Source organism: Equus caballus, chromosome 9, assembly GCF_041296265.1.
Source record: "Equus caballus isolate H_3958 breed thoroughbred chromosome 9, TB-T2T, whole genome shotgun sequence".
NCBI lineage: Eukaryota > Metazoa > Chordata > Mammalia > Perissodactyla > Equidae > Equus > Equus caballus.
In genome coordinates this window covers 15,490,078-15,503,678 of record NC_091692.1, presented here as the reverse complement: position 1 = coordinate 15,503,678, position 13,601 = coordinate 15,490,078, and the positions used below count along the sequence as shown (strand labels likewise).

Sequence of the window (13,601 nt, the reverse complement as noted above, 5' to 3'; positions counted from 1 at the left end):
AGCATGGAGCAGAGACAAGCTGTCCCTGCTATGCTCTGTCCACAGTCCTAGCCCACAGAATTATGAGATACAATAATAACAAGCTGTTGTTTTAAGCAATAGATAAGTGGAATAAAAGCTAATGGCTTTCCATAAATAGTAATAAAGAATTTAAAGCAAAAAAGAAATGTCTCAAGCAGACTTGCTGGAAACCAGAATCGCATCAGACACAAAAGAGAAATATGATGCATAAAGATAAATATAAATCCATTCATTCATTTACCCAACAAATATCTATAATGCCAGGACCCATAAAGAGGGATATACAAAGGCTCTGGAGATGGATTAAAAAAAAAAAAAAAAAAGTCGTGACTTCAAAGAACTTACAGACTAGAAAGTACTATGTATCACAGTGTCTTCTTGTATACTTTTAAATGTTTTTCACAAAAATAGCATAATCAACAATTCAGATCAAATCCAAACGCAGACCAATGTCACAGAGTGACTAGGGTTTGAGTTCCTCTATGAGAAGCAGATGAAAACTGAATCAAAATCCCACAAAAGGTCACTTGTAGTTTGTAGTCTCTAAATACGCTTTAGTTAACTATAGTGTCTAATGAAATGTTTGGGTTCTTATTTCAACTATAAATTCAAGGCATGCGTAACTAATCTTTTTTTTTTTTTCTTCATAAAGTATCAGGTTTTAAAGAACCTTTTAAAGATATTACTACAAATATGCTGAGTAGACCTTTTCTACTTTGCTGCAGTCAAGGCTCTGGGACCCAGAATGGGCAAAGCAAGTAAGGTCAGCAGAAGCTCTTGTTTTAACAAGATTTATTTCTGTCTAGGTGTGCTACAGTTTAAACAAACACACTTACTATTCCAGTGACTAAAATAATTTTAACTGCTTCTTTTATTAAAGCATAGACAATTTAACCTTTCATAATATTATTCTCAGGGTTCTAAAATTATTCACACTTTTTCTATTTGCAGTATTTCTCTATTCAAATTTCAGAAGAAGCTGAAAGAACACAAATAGAGAAAGTTATTCCACCAGGTATTTTTAAATACAGGAAAATGTTTGATCTCACACTGTAAAAGAATAAAACAGTAAATAAGTTATGTTCACGGCCTCTTGGGCCAAAGACCATAGTATGTCTTCAAATCTTCAGCACTGAGCACAATGCCTCTGTAGAAGGCACTTAGCAAATGTGTGTTGACTGATAAAAAATAACTGGGAAATAAATGTGTGAACTGTAGCCAATAAAAACAAGCAATGCTTTTTTCTGTCTTCATAAATACTTGAGGCAAAGAAAAAAGGATAATGTTTTCAAAAGCAATCACAAAGAAACATACCTTCTCATTTTCTCCTCAAAACATTAAAAGAGGAACGGGGTGGTGGTGATGGGGGGCGGGGCGGGGGTGGTTAACAAATTCCAAGCGCTCTAAACGTCAAAATAGTAAAAGTAAGTGACAATAAAACAGTAACCTAGACTATAAATGGCCTTGTGTCTATCTTTCCTCTCATAATTTAAATTTTAGCACATTACATGATAATTTGTCAAAATTTCTTTTTTAAAACATGACACAAAAGGAAAAATTCTCATTGATGAGAATTCATTAATGTTTAATCCAAAATATACCATTAAAGTCAAAACAGAGTACTGAACAAGAACATAATTAGGAACTTAAAAATGATAATAGTAACATTTCATTATAAAAAGTAACAATACCTGGGAGGAAGATACTCAACAATATGTGACTTAACAGGTGCTCATTGTTCCCTCTCTCCTAGGCTGGTCTGGAGGCCGGCATGGCCTGAGAGCTTGCGTCAGGAGACCTGGCCCTCTTCCTGGATCTCCCTATGAGACTCAAGGCCAATTACTTAACATCCCTCGGTTTTTTCAGTTTCCTCAATGATAAAAAGAAAGAGTGGCACAATTATCTCCAAATTCCACTTTCGCTCTAAAATATTCTACCATTCTCAAAAAAAGAGCCATTAGTCTAAACAAACAGGGTTTAAGGGCACCCACAACTTCCATTTGCTTAATTAAGGCACAATTAATTATTTCCCTAAACACTTACAAGTTTCAAACACCTACTGATAGATTACTTTTACTTTATCTTTACAACAGTTCTGCAAGGTAGACTGAGTCTGTAATTATTATGTGCTGTAGGCAAATGTCAAGAGGGAGCCTCAGTGGGGTTATGTAATTTGATTAAAGTCACTCAGCCAAAAAAAGCCTAGAAATCAGGTCTTGTGACTCCTAGCTCAGTGCTCAAATTTCCAGAACAAGCCACTTTTAAATCCACAAGAACTACCAAATAAATTATATACCAGTAAGAAAGAAAAAAAATAATAATACGGTGTTATTTTTAAACAGCTACAGTGTTTCTTTCGCAATGTTATGCGAAATTGTTAAGTTCCCTAAGATAACACAATTTTAGGCCCATATGTCTCAATCTTATTTTCAAGATTCCTGGAATAAGAAAATCCCAATGGCTTAAACATGTTATAAAAATATTACTATATATCAAGGTTTCCTAAATTGATGTATATTCCTTGACAAAAAAGGGTTCGTAGTAAAATAAGTTTCAGGATATTTGTAGATTAACAATGCACATGAGCTTTTTAATTTAATGTAGCATTTCACAAATCTGTAGATCAATATAGATTTCAGACTTTTTAAAAATACCAACTGATATTCTAAAGCACTTTTGTTCCAATGAGCCCATCTTAGAAAATACTTCTGTACATTTTTAAAATATAATCATTTGTTAAATAAAATGCAAAATTATTATAGTTTTTCCTTACTTCCTGAGCACACATATTTTCATGTTTTCTGAAAAGGTGATGTATCTTATAATTTGTACATTTAACGTGACAGCGTTTCTTTTTATTTTTCCTGAAAAGTTGCTAGCCCAATATTGTACTTTACAATCAACAGCAACCTAGACTGGAGGAATTAAGGTAAAAATCTTTTCAAAATCTTAAAGTTTATTCTCAGTGACACAAACAACATCCTACTAAAAGCTTTCCTCGAGTAGTCAAGCCAAATCAAATACCCAGAACTGATACTGAAGAACCGGAGAGGAGACCTCAATTCAGATGGAAGTGTACACTCTAAACACGTATTAGCAAAAAAACCAGGCAACTGGGGGAAAATGTTCACCAGAGAAATAACATTTGAACCAATCTCAAATCATTATAGGGCTCTGTGTCTAAAAGTAGGAGCAAATATTTACAGGTGACAGGTAAGTCAAATTATTTAACCAGTGAGCCCAGTTAACCGAACAGTAGCATGAAAGTAACAAAAGTATGGTTTTTGTCCTATTTATAAAATAGCAAACTCTGAGGCAAAGGCTAATTAGCTAATCTGAATTCATCCAGTGCTCACGACTTTATGATACTAGATGAATTTATTTAAGTCCCAAAGGAATTAGACAATATCTAACCCTTTCTCCAGACAATATGAGTTCCTTAATGCAAATTAAACGAAACACACTTTCTTTTTACTTCCATCTAATAATGTTTAGCAAGTCCAAAAATACTTTCAAATGCTTTTGAAAATGTAAGGCAGCTTAGAAACTTGAGCTGTTTTTAGTAACGGTATTTTAAAAGTGGTATAACTTACCACTTCAGGCAAAGAGGTAGGACTTGTCACTGCTAACAGTGGTAACATGGGAGACTGCAAAGAGCTATTTCGAGAAAATAAGAGATTGTGGGTTCTAGTCTCAAACCTCGCCCTTCCCCTCACATATAAGAAATTTAATGCTTATGTAATTCACAAATCAAATTTCTGCTTAAAAATAAAAGAAATTACAGCAGAGTAAGTTATGTATCTGTTTTTAAAGGTACATCCAAAAAAAAATTCTTTTTAGGGATTGAAGCAGTCACTGTTGTCTAGAAGATTTTAGATATTTCGGTTCTTCCTAATCCTTAAATGTTTACACAGGTCTCTCTGCCCTCTCTCTCTCATATCCTTTTAGAATTTAGAAGGTAATTCTGTTAACCAGGGCATAAACAGCTCTCAGATACCAAGTAAATTTCAAGAGCCATTTCCTCGTCCACAAATACATGAACAAGTCATATTTTAAAATAAAGCACAGAATACCACAAAAAAGACTCACACAAAAAGATATCAAAGTAGTATGCTTCACCAAGTTACCCTATTTTCAGCTGTGGAGTAAAAGCCACCTTTGTGCAAATGAGTTTAGACTCCCAGTGCTAGATTAAGGAATAACACAAGTCTAAAACCACTTAAGAAATAACACCAAGCAGCATTTTTTTTGGAAAGTCACATTAAAAAGACAAAGCCACCCAAACTCCATGATATAATAAGCCTCTATGAGGGCAATAACTGAAGAAATCTGTACTGTGCAGATTGCTAAAATGGAACAAAAACCCTGAAATATTTATCTACCTTCAGTTCATTTCAAGGAAAACACTGGGAAGGGAGGGTCTTGAAATTCTCTTTAAATATGGAACCAAACAGCATTTATTTCCTAAATGTAAAATATAATTAAAAAAAAAATAATAAGTCTACTGGAGGGGCTGGCCCCGTGGCCGAGTGGTTAAGTTCGCGCGCTCCGCTGCAGGAAGCCCAGTTTTTCGTTGGTTCGAATCCTGGGCTTGGACATGACAGTGCTCACCAAACCACGCTGAGGCAGTGTCCCACATGCCACAACTGGAAGGAGCTACAGTGAAGAATATACAACTATGTACTGGGGGGCTTTGGGGAGAAAAAGGAAAAAAATAAAAAAATCTTAAAAAAAAATATCTACTGGAAAAGTGACATTTAAGCATTCTGAAACTGTTTTTCATCAATAGTTAAGTTTTTTAAATATTAAAATTGTATTATTATACATGTGAAGAAGAACCACTGTCTTTCTCAGCTGTATAACCAATGACATACCCTCTAACTGAGAATGTAACCATTTCCCACTGACATATTCTCTTCAGGCAGACTACAGAAATGTAGCTTTGTTCTGTAATCAGTGCTCTCAGAGGACATCTCCTTCAAGTCCTTCAATTTGGATAAATTCCTTTTATCCAAAAGGAGGGCAGAAACGATAAACGCTAGGTGGACTGACACTTCTCACTCCTACACATTGGAGCCTTTTCATTTATTTGAGTGCCCAAATCTTCAACATGTTCAATAAAATACTGGTAGGTAAGTAAGTTTTTGAGTGGTAAGGAAGGCAACGCATTGCGCCTCTTTCTTGATCATGTCTTACAGAAATCAGGTAAGATATTTGACTTAAAGGGCTGATCATCTAGCTTGTTGATAATACAAAAGTCCTTTCATCTGTGATTTCTTCCTCTTTTATTTTCGCTATTTCTTTGGGCATTCAACAGCGCTAAGAAAAAAAGGGTTGAGAAAATGAGGTAAAATTCCGATCTATAAACTTCATTCCCAGCAAAAGCACTTAAAAAACAAAACAAATAGAATAAGCTCTTAGAGACCTAAAAAAATACACTAAAACAGTAAAAGTGGTTGTGTAAGGATGCTGCCATTGTGGGTAAATTCTTTAATGTCCACGCAATTCTAAATTATAACCATATTATCAATAGTTACATTTAAACCAAAACAATGAAAGAATTGTTGAGAAAGTAAGTTAAAACTAATGATTTCAAATATTTTAACTATCCTGGGTTTATTTTCTGTAAGACAAAAGGGAAGCTGCCTATATAGCTTGACAATGTAAACTAATACAAAAATATCTCCTAATTATTCCCTTCTTCGTTGTCTGTGTGAAGGAAGGGAAAGGAACAAAGGAAGGGAAAGCCATGAATACACACTTACAAACCAAAACCACAAGAAAAATAATTTAAAACCGGACTATAGGAGGCAGGAGAAGGGCAAGATTCTCTACAGAAGAAGTGATTTCACAATACTAAGAGGGTAAACCCACATTCCTGCCACAGGCCTCGTGCTTTCAAACAGGCCACACAGCTGGCGGTCTTGAAAGCTTTCCAGATAGCAACCAAGATGGTAAGAGAAATCCACAGGTCTCAGGACTGAGCTGAGCCCCACTCTGACTCTGACGAAACACTGCCCTGCTGGGGTACAACATTATGGCAGCCAGATACTCAGTTAAACGGATGGTTATAACTTTTACAGGAAAATCCTAAAGAAACATTGCTTTGAATGTGGGCTTCTTTAGTCAATGAACTGTCCAAAGTATTGAAAAGTATGTAGATGCTTTCTAGGGAGGGTCAGCCACGGGATGCAGACCACAGAGAACACAGCCCCACTTGCAGAAATAATCTAGAGGAATGCCCGGAGTAAAATCTGCGCTGGGCTAACTATGTTGGTGTGAACATCAGCTTAGTTCCCTCTCAAAGCCAATGCACCACGTGGTTAAAAACAAAGTCTGATTTGATTTGGAGACTGAACTTGGTTTGCAAGGGCTCAAGGGTTGTTAATGAGCTGTTTTCAAGGCACCACGTTTTCACCAGGCCCTGGGAGAGTCCCCTATGAAACTACCTTGACCACCACCAAGAAGTAGACACCTTCCTACACAAATTCCAAACGCTTTATCTCCAGCCCCACAGAACTTTTTAAAGAGCACTCTGGTTTTGTTTTCAGAATGTTCAAGAAATTACTCATCCAAAAGAGATCTGAGTAGGTACCCGAGGAGCTGGCCGTGCCACGTCCATTTTCTTCCTCACAGAGGAAGCAGTCTTACTCAGACACTCTTCACCAAACAGGAAGTAAACCAGCATTCTTTCCTGTGAGCTTTGACATTTTCTATTGTTGTACCAGGAATCTTTTTTTTTTTTTTTTAGCTAGAATACACTTTACAAATTCGATTCCTAGATAATGCTTTCCTCTAAGTTGTAAAATATAGCTTTGAGGGGAGGGTAAAATGACCAAGTGAATAAATCCATCCTTAAACTACCAATAAGTTATCTATTTCATCAAATCACTTAAATATAGCACTAAGAAAATCATGTTTTCCATTAAATCTAGGTACACTGATAACTCAGTATTTTTAGCACAGTCCTTATGAAAATCTGCTTCTTTCAACAAAGCCATTAGGCCTCTAGGCCTTGGTCAAGACTATTAATATGAGTGCATTCCTATTATAAAGATTTGCTGATATTTAAGATAAACAGCAGTGATTATTATAACACAAATGATATAGACAAATGTTATGAGCTTCCTGTTCACTTAGAAAATACTCATTCTAAGTACAGAAAACTAGGTTTCAATAAGCAAGACACCAACTATTGTATGATTATAAGCAATACTGTAAGAGCAATATGAGCATTTACTGCTATTATTCTAAATGTTGACAGCTAGCTCCCATATTTGGATATAAGTACAGTTTTTCCTCTAGCATCCTCATCCCTGAGAAGCATTATGACAGAGTAAAATTCAGATAAGTTTCGGAACCCAGCAGGTCATAATTCAAACACTGACTTCTGCCATTTACCACATGTATGAACCTGGACAAGTTAATTAACATCCCTCTGCCTTAGTTTCTTCATCTATAAAATAGTAATAGTATATATACCACGTTAGTCTTTAAGAGAGTAAATAAGAAAACATATGTAAAGTACATATGGAAGGGCCTGGCCCATAGCAGTCGCTTGATAATTACAGCAATTATTATAATCATTATTAAAGTTGCAGAGATCAACCAACGAACTCCTACTAATAGCTCAGGACCTTCAGAAATATTTCAGAGAATTTGTATCAAAGATGTTCTCAGACTTGTAGTTCTAGGTTCCACAAAGTCTAGATAGCATCTCTGTCCTTGGGCCGTGTCATAAGACTCTTCTATTAGGGACTTTCTTGACGTTAGTGAGAGGCAGGCAGGTATTGCGTCACTACTCGAAACATTAGGACTGCCAATTACTGAGTCAGATTTAACTAATACATAAACCACTCAAACTATGCTAAACACTTTGGGAGGCTGCATCAAATTTTTCAGCAACTAGTCAGTGAGTATTTATTGAGTCCACTCTGTATACAGCTGTGTACTGGAAACTTGGCAGACACATCGATGATCAAACTTAATCCCTGCCCTCAAAGAGTGTACCATCTAAAGGAAACAAAGAAGAAATTAAAGCAAAATGTAGGAAAATACACTATTCTTAGGATAATAGTTGGCTAAAGATGGTTACGTAGAACGATTGGTGGAAAACTGACGTTAATTAGAAAAGCTTCTTTGAGTCAGTCAGTTTTGCTATGTTTTAAAAACAGGAGAGAATATAATGGATGACTAATAGATGAGAGGCAGTTACAAATATACATTACAATTTGGACATGGAATGTAGCAATAGTAAGAAAGCATATCAACGAAGGATGAAGCATAAGTAATTTTCATAGCGAAAAGCAAAATTATCTGGGGTAGGAAAAGAATAAAATTAGCCAACTTTGAAAAGGTTATTGATGTTAGAATAATAATAGCCTAATTTGGAAATTTAATAAAATTAAAAAATGAATATTTGATACATTAACTTCTTTGTTAATTATTCAACCTGGGGGGGGAAAATCTTTGCCTGGGGATACTTAATTTATTACCAGGACCAAGTGTCTATAAAACAATGGGTTTTTGCTGATTATATGATTATAATGTTGTCTCACTCTTCACCCTTCCTGTCATATGATGTGAGTCTCTTAGTTTATAACTTGCAAATTTCCTAGGAAAAAATAAAATAATAAAAAAAAAAAACAAATACAAAGGGGCCAAAATTTAAATATGTATGTGTACACACGACTGTTCAAATATTATATGGCAAGTTAACAGTATTCCCAGAGCAAAGTTGATCTTCAGTGGGGATGAACAAGCTTCCCTGAGCAATTTGAGGTCCTACTTCCCGGGCCCAGACTCGCACTGCCCCCAGCACTGGGCCCACAGACCAGCCTAACTAGCTCTGCAACTATTTTTTCTCTCCCTCTCCAAATCTGTCTCAAATAATAAAGTCTTCCATTTTTCAAGATTGGCATGCATATGCCTAACATACACATTCTTAGGATGAAATATACCAAGTAAGCTGGTGACTATTCCACTTCAACTTTCTCTATCTTCTCCATCTTATCAATATCTGTGCTAACTCCAAAAGGATATGCTGAGGTTTAGCTTGTCAGTTTGTGTCCAAAATCTAGTGCAAACTTTCATTTACTTATTTCCAATGAATTTCTCAAGCACCAGATGCCAAAAGGTATAAAAAAGTTGTATTCATATTATCCTTACCCTTACGGGATGTATGCTACAGATCAACAATCTCTAAAAGAAAAGTAATCCCCTTTCTTACTCATTCCAAGAAGAGTCTGCTGTCCCTGGAACTTGCTCCCTAGAGACGCCAGAACACGTCTTCTGCTTCCAAACTTGCACTCCCATCTGGAGCAGCTCTTTCAAATGAAGTCGGGTCCCCCTTTCTCCCTTTAATCAAGTTAATACTCTGTTCTTTTTAGATTTCCCTTCTTAAGATTACAAAAGAATCGGACGTTCATTTTGGAAAATAGAGAAAAGTATAAAAAAGAGGGAAATAATGTTCACTACCCCCCCACAACCCTGAAGTTCCTTTTGCTAATAGTTTCATTGAGTTCATTTCTTTCAGGTGTTTTTCTATCCATATCTTTAAACATGATTAAATATAATTCTATATAACAACGGACTGCTCTGCTATTTTCCCTGGCCATTATTGTTGTTGCCATTGTAAGAATGTATTATCATTTACTTAACTATTTCTTCCCTGTTAAACGGCACTGTTTCCATTGTTTCACTGTTTATAGAAACTGTATGATGGAAATCTCTGTATATAAGTCTTGATCTGGATACACAACTACTTCCCTGAAACAGAATATTAAGAGTGGCATTCCTAGGTCAAAAAATATGATCGATCGCGACTGTAAGCCTCCTGATAATAGGAAGTCAAAGTGGTTTTCAGAAATTACCAATTTATACCACAAACCAGTAGTTCATGAAAATGCTCTTTAATCACACCTAATTAACAAAGGGCAGACTCTCATTCAGTCATTCATTTTACTAATCTGACAGGTAGAATAATGGCATCTTACTGTAGTTTTCATTTGTATTTTTCATTTAAGAATCTAATCGATTTTTCACAGAGGCTGACATGAGACTTAGCTTTCCCCCAGAATCTCTGACATGGGTGGCTCATTAACTTGGCCTAGCATTCTGGTCTTCCTGGCCAAAGCTTAGTCACCTGTACCTCATCACCACATAAATGCAGGCCATTACCGCCAACGTTGTAAGCAGCAGACTGCTCTCCCCGGGACCCGCCTACCATTCCAGTGACAGAGCCAGCCCAAAGGGAGCCACCAGAAAACCAGCCTGTACTACTCTTTACCTCCCCAGAAACTGGCAAGACAAGCCAAAAATACTGGGTTAAGGTTTAACAAATTTCCACAGAAACTCTAACTGTTCTTAATAATATTTTTCTCAATTCTTCCTAGAACTCATGATGTCATTCAACGCAGCACTATTCTCAAAGCTGTGTCATACTTATAACACAAACTGTGAGTCTGTGTACATGTGCATATAAAGTACACACGTTCTGACCCTTAATAATGAAGTTACCATCAGATACATTTTAGTCTGTACATGTATGTGTATAAAGCACACAGGCTCTTATTGTTTACATTTTCCCACATATTGTAAAAGGATACAGGCGTTTCACTGCTATTAGTTCAAAATAGCAACAGCAATAACATTAATACAAATAAAGTTACGGAAAACTGACCCTTCTGCTCTTCACATTTCATGAGAGAGAGAAAGCGGGGTGCGAGGGTCAGCACTGTGATTCCCAGGATTCCATAGAGAATTTAAGTAACTTAAAGGCATGTCGTTTATAAAATTATCTATAATACGGAAGGTTCACACCAGGAAAACTGAAAGCAAGCTTTTAATTTCTTATGTCACTTATATATGATGAATCATGAAGATTGTTGGTCGTATCCTCAGTGATCCAATGTTGAAGATTTTAAGAGCAAAAGCTAGTGACATGTCCTTCCCCCTTATGCAGATTCACTCCTAAACATACTGGCAGCTCCAAGCTAGTTCCCCAACCATCATCATCTCCAGGTGCATCACAGGTGGACTAGGAGAGGTGACAGATATTCGGCCGTCCGTGGTTTGAAACTTTAAAGTAAGTTTATTGGTGGCAGTCCATAAATTCAACACTGACTTACAAAACGCAGAAATGGCCTTAAAGAAATAAACGGCCTCGGCTACCTGACTATGGTTCTAATAAATAACTTATTTACTGGGTTTCTCTAGAGACGGCCCCCTTGGATAGGACAATCAGTAACTCACTCACTCAGTCCAGATGGCTCTTTACCAGCAGCTAACCCACTTCATTTCTTTTGCTGAGGTTTCCCTTGCCTAACGTCAAAATTTTCCATTCCTATTACAAGATTACATAGATTCTTGGTTTGCTCGAGGAGATGAGTACATTCTGCGTTGTGTCATCTCCTTCCTTACACACAGGCACACACGAATACTCTTCAAATGAACAACAATCTTGCCGTCTATTCCTTCACGTTTTGAACAATGGTATTACTTAAGGAATATACTGGAAACAAACTGAGTGCAGCATGCCTGATAAAAGAATACTCAACAGAGAGCAGGACTGCAGTCTCTCTCTTCTCCTCATAAATGCAAACCCACATTTATCCTGAAATTCCTACAAAACCCATAGTATACTACAAGCTATTCAAATACTGTGCAGAGGGTACCTCAAAGCTTGCTGAGTACCAGTCTGCTTTAAGTGTTTGTATTCCAAAGATATTTATTCTAAACAGTTCTTCAACCCATTCTCTACAACAAAAAATAAATAAATAATAAATAGTGGCATCAGTCACAACCCTGACAAAGTTAATTCAGTTAAAACCCAAGCAGTTAAACAAAGCAGCAGTACAATCCGACAACATGGCTGTGTTCACAACTAACCGAAACACTTCAGCTAAACTCTTTCATCTATTCAACTGGAGAAAGAAAGGTACCTGGATTGCCAACATTGTTTTTAATCTTACTAAAGAAAGCAATCATACAGTATAATGATTAAATATTGATTATTAAAAGAGTTTAAAAAAAACAAAATGAAGATAGACAGACAGATAGGTTTTTAAAGCTGTATTACCTACCAAGTGCTTCCAACAATCCCCAGTCCTTCGGGAGACAGCATGTTAATGAACCGACTACACGCATCCCAGAGGCTCAACCCACATCTCCTGGTTTCTATGACAAAGATTGTCATTAACCTACCAAGATCACCAGGAATGCAATACCAGTGTGGTCACACTTAAATAAACCTTTCATCTACTTCAGCAAAACAAAAACACTGTGAAACTGGTACGGCCAGTCATACAACTTAGCACTATTATACACTAGTTTCAGATGAGACGGCCTGACTAATCGGCGTACCCGAGACTCAGAGAGGAAAGCCAAACACGTGCCACTTGCACGAACTTGGGAAAACAAGAACTAATCAATTCAAGCAATTTTTAGCAGATTAATTTACGGTAAAGATTACGTAAACCATCCAATGAATAAAATTCTAAAGTCCTATTGATTATAGGTAATTGTCACTTTTTGATGTAAAAAAAAAGACGATTTTTCAGTTACAAAGATCTTTTCTGAGTTCTTCTACAGGACAATTTGTAAGTGTGTGACATTTCTGGATACAATTTTTCTTGTTCTCTCCAAGTCTCCTTTGTAGACATCATCTGTAAACGCGATTCCTCACATAAACATCTTCACCATCTTAAATTCCTTTTAAAATTTCCTTAAATAAAATTCAAACTGAAACAAGTGGTTTCTAGAATACTGCACTTATCCTTATTATAAGAAAAACCTTATTAATATCAGTGATTAAAGAAGAAAACAAGACTTGCTTACAAAAACATGGAATAGGGCAGAGAAAAATCTTGGCAACATTCAAGACCATGCACACAACTATTAATCTCTATGTATGAATAAGAACATACTTTTTACATTAAATATTTTTTCACTCTAAAACATAACTTTTAATTTGCATTTCCCTGATACCAAACTAGATACTCTGCCAGAATAATTAAAATTAAAAGGAAAGGGGGACAAATTAATAGGACTGACACTATCAACATGTGACGAACATGCAGGGCTTCTAGAACCCCCATACACTGCCGGTGGGAGTGTAAAGCTGTACAAACCCTCGAAAAGCTGATTGGAAGTATCTACTAAAGCTCCACATATATTATGCCCAAACCTAGCAATTTCAATCTCGGGTATCTGTCTCAGAGAAGTGAACGCTAAAACACATATAAAACTAAGAACGTGTATCAGAATGTTCACAGCAGCTTTATTCATAACAGCCGCAACTGGAAGTGACCCAAATGTCCATCAACAAGATTAATACATACATTTTAAATGGAACACTACACAGCAATGAAAAGCAATGAAAAGAAACTAACACTATACGCTACAAGATGGGTGAACCTCATAGATGTAATGCTTGGCAAAAGAAGCCTGACACCAAAGAGTACATTCTGTATGATTCAATTTTTACAAAGTTGAAGAAGAGGCAAACCTAATCAAGGTGGAATAAAGCTCCATCTATGGCAAGTGAGACTAGAAGAGGAGTTATCTTTGGGGAGACACTA

General features: G+C 36.3%; 1 protein-coding gene and 1 pseudogene across 22 annotated transcripts in view; one reads left to right on the top strand and one right to left on the bottom strand.

Annotated features, from left to right (window-relative positions):
- The window catches only part of NCOA2 (nuclear receptor coactivator 2), a 267,580-nt gene that overhangs the window by 188,585 nt on the left and 65,394 nt on the right, over positions 1–13,601 (bottom strand). The window contains exon 1 of one of the 22 annotated variants that reach the window (XM_070221445.1): positions 12,105–12,302. The exons of 19 other annotated variants lie outside the window; for them this stretch is intronic. The gene's annotated coding sequence lies outside the window, so the exon portion shown is untranslated. Of the gene's footprint in view, positions 1–1,712; positions 1,778–12,104; positions 12,303–13,601 lie in introns of those variants that run through there. 2 more of the 22 variants (XM_070221454.1, XM_070221449.1) reach the window with 2 other exon arrangements.
- LOC102148423 (carbonyl reductase [NADPH] 3-like) overlaps positions 1–13,601 on the top strand; it is a 128,209-nt pseudogene that overhangs the window by 51,501 nt on the left and 63,107 nt on the right.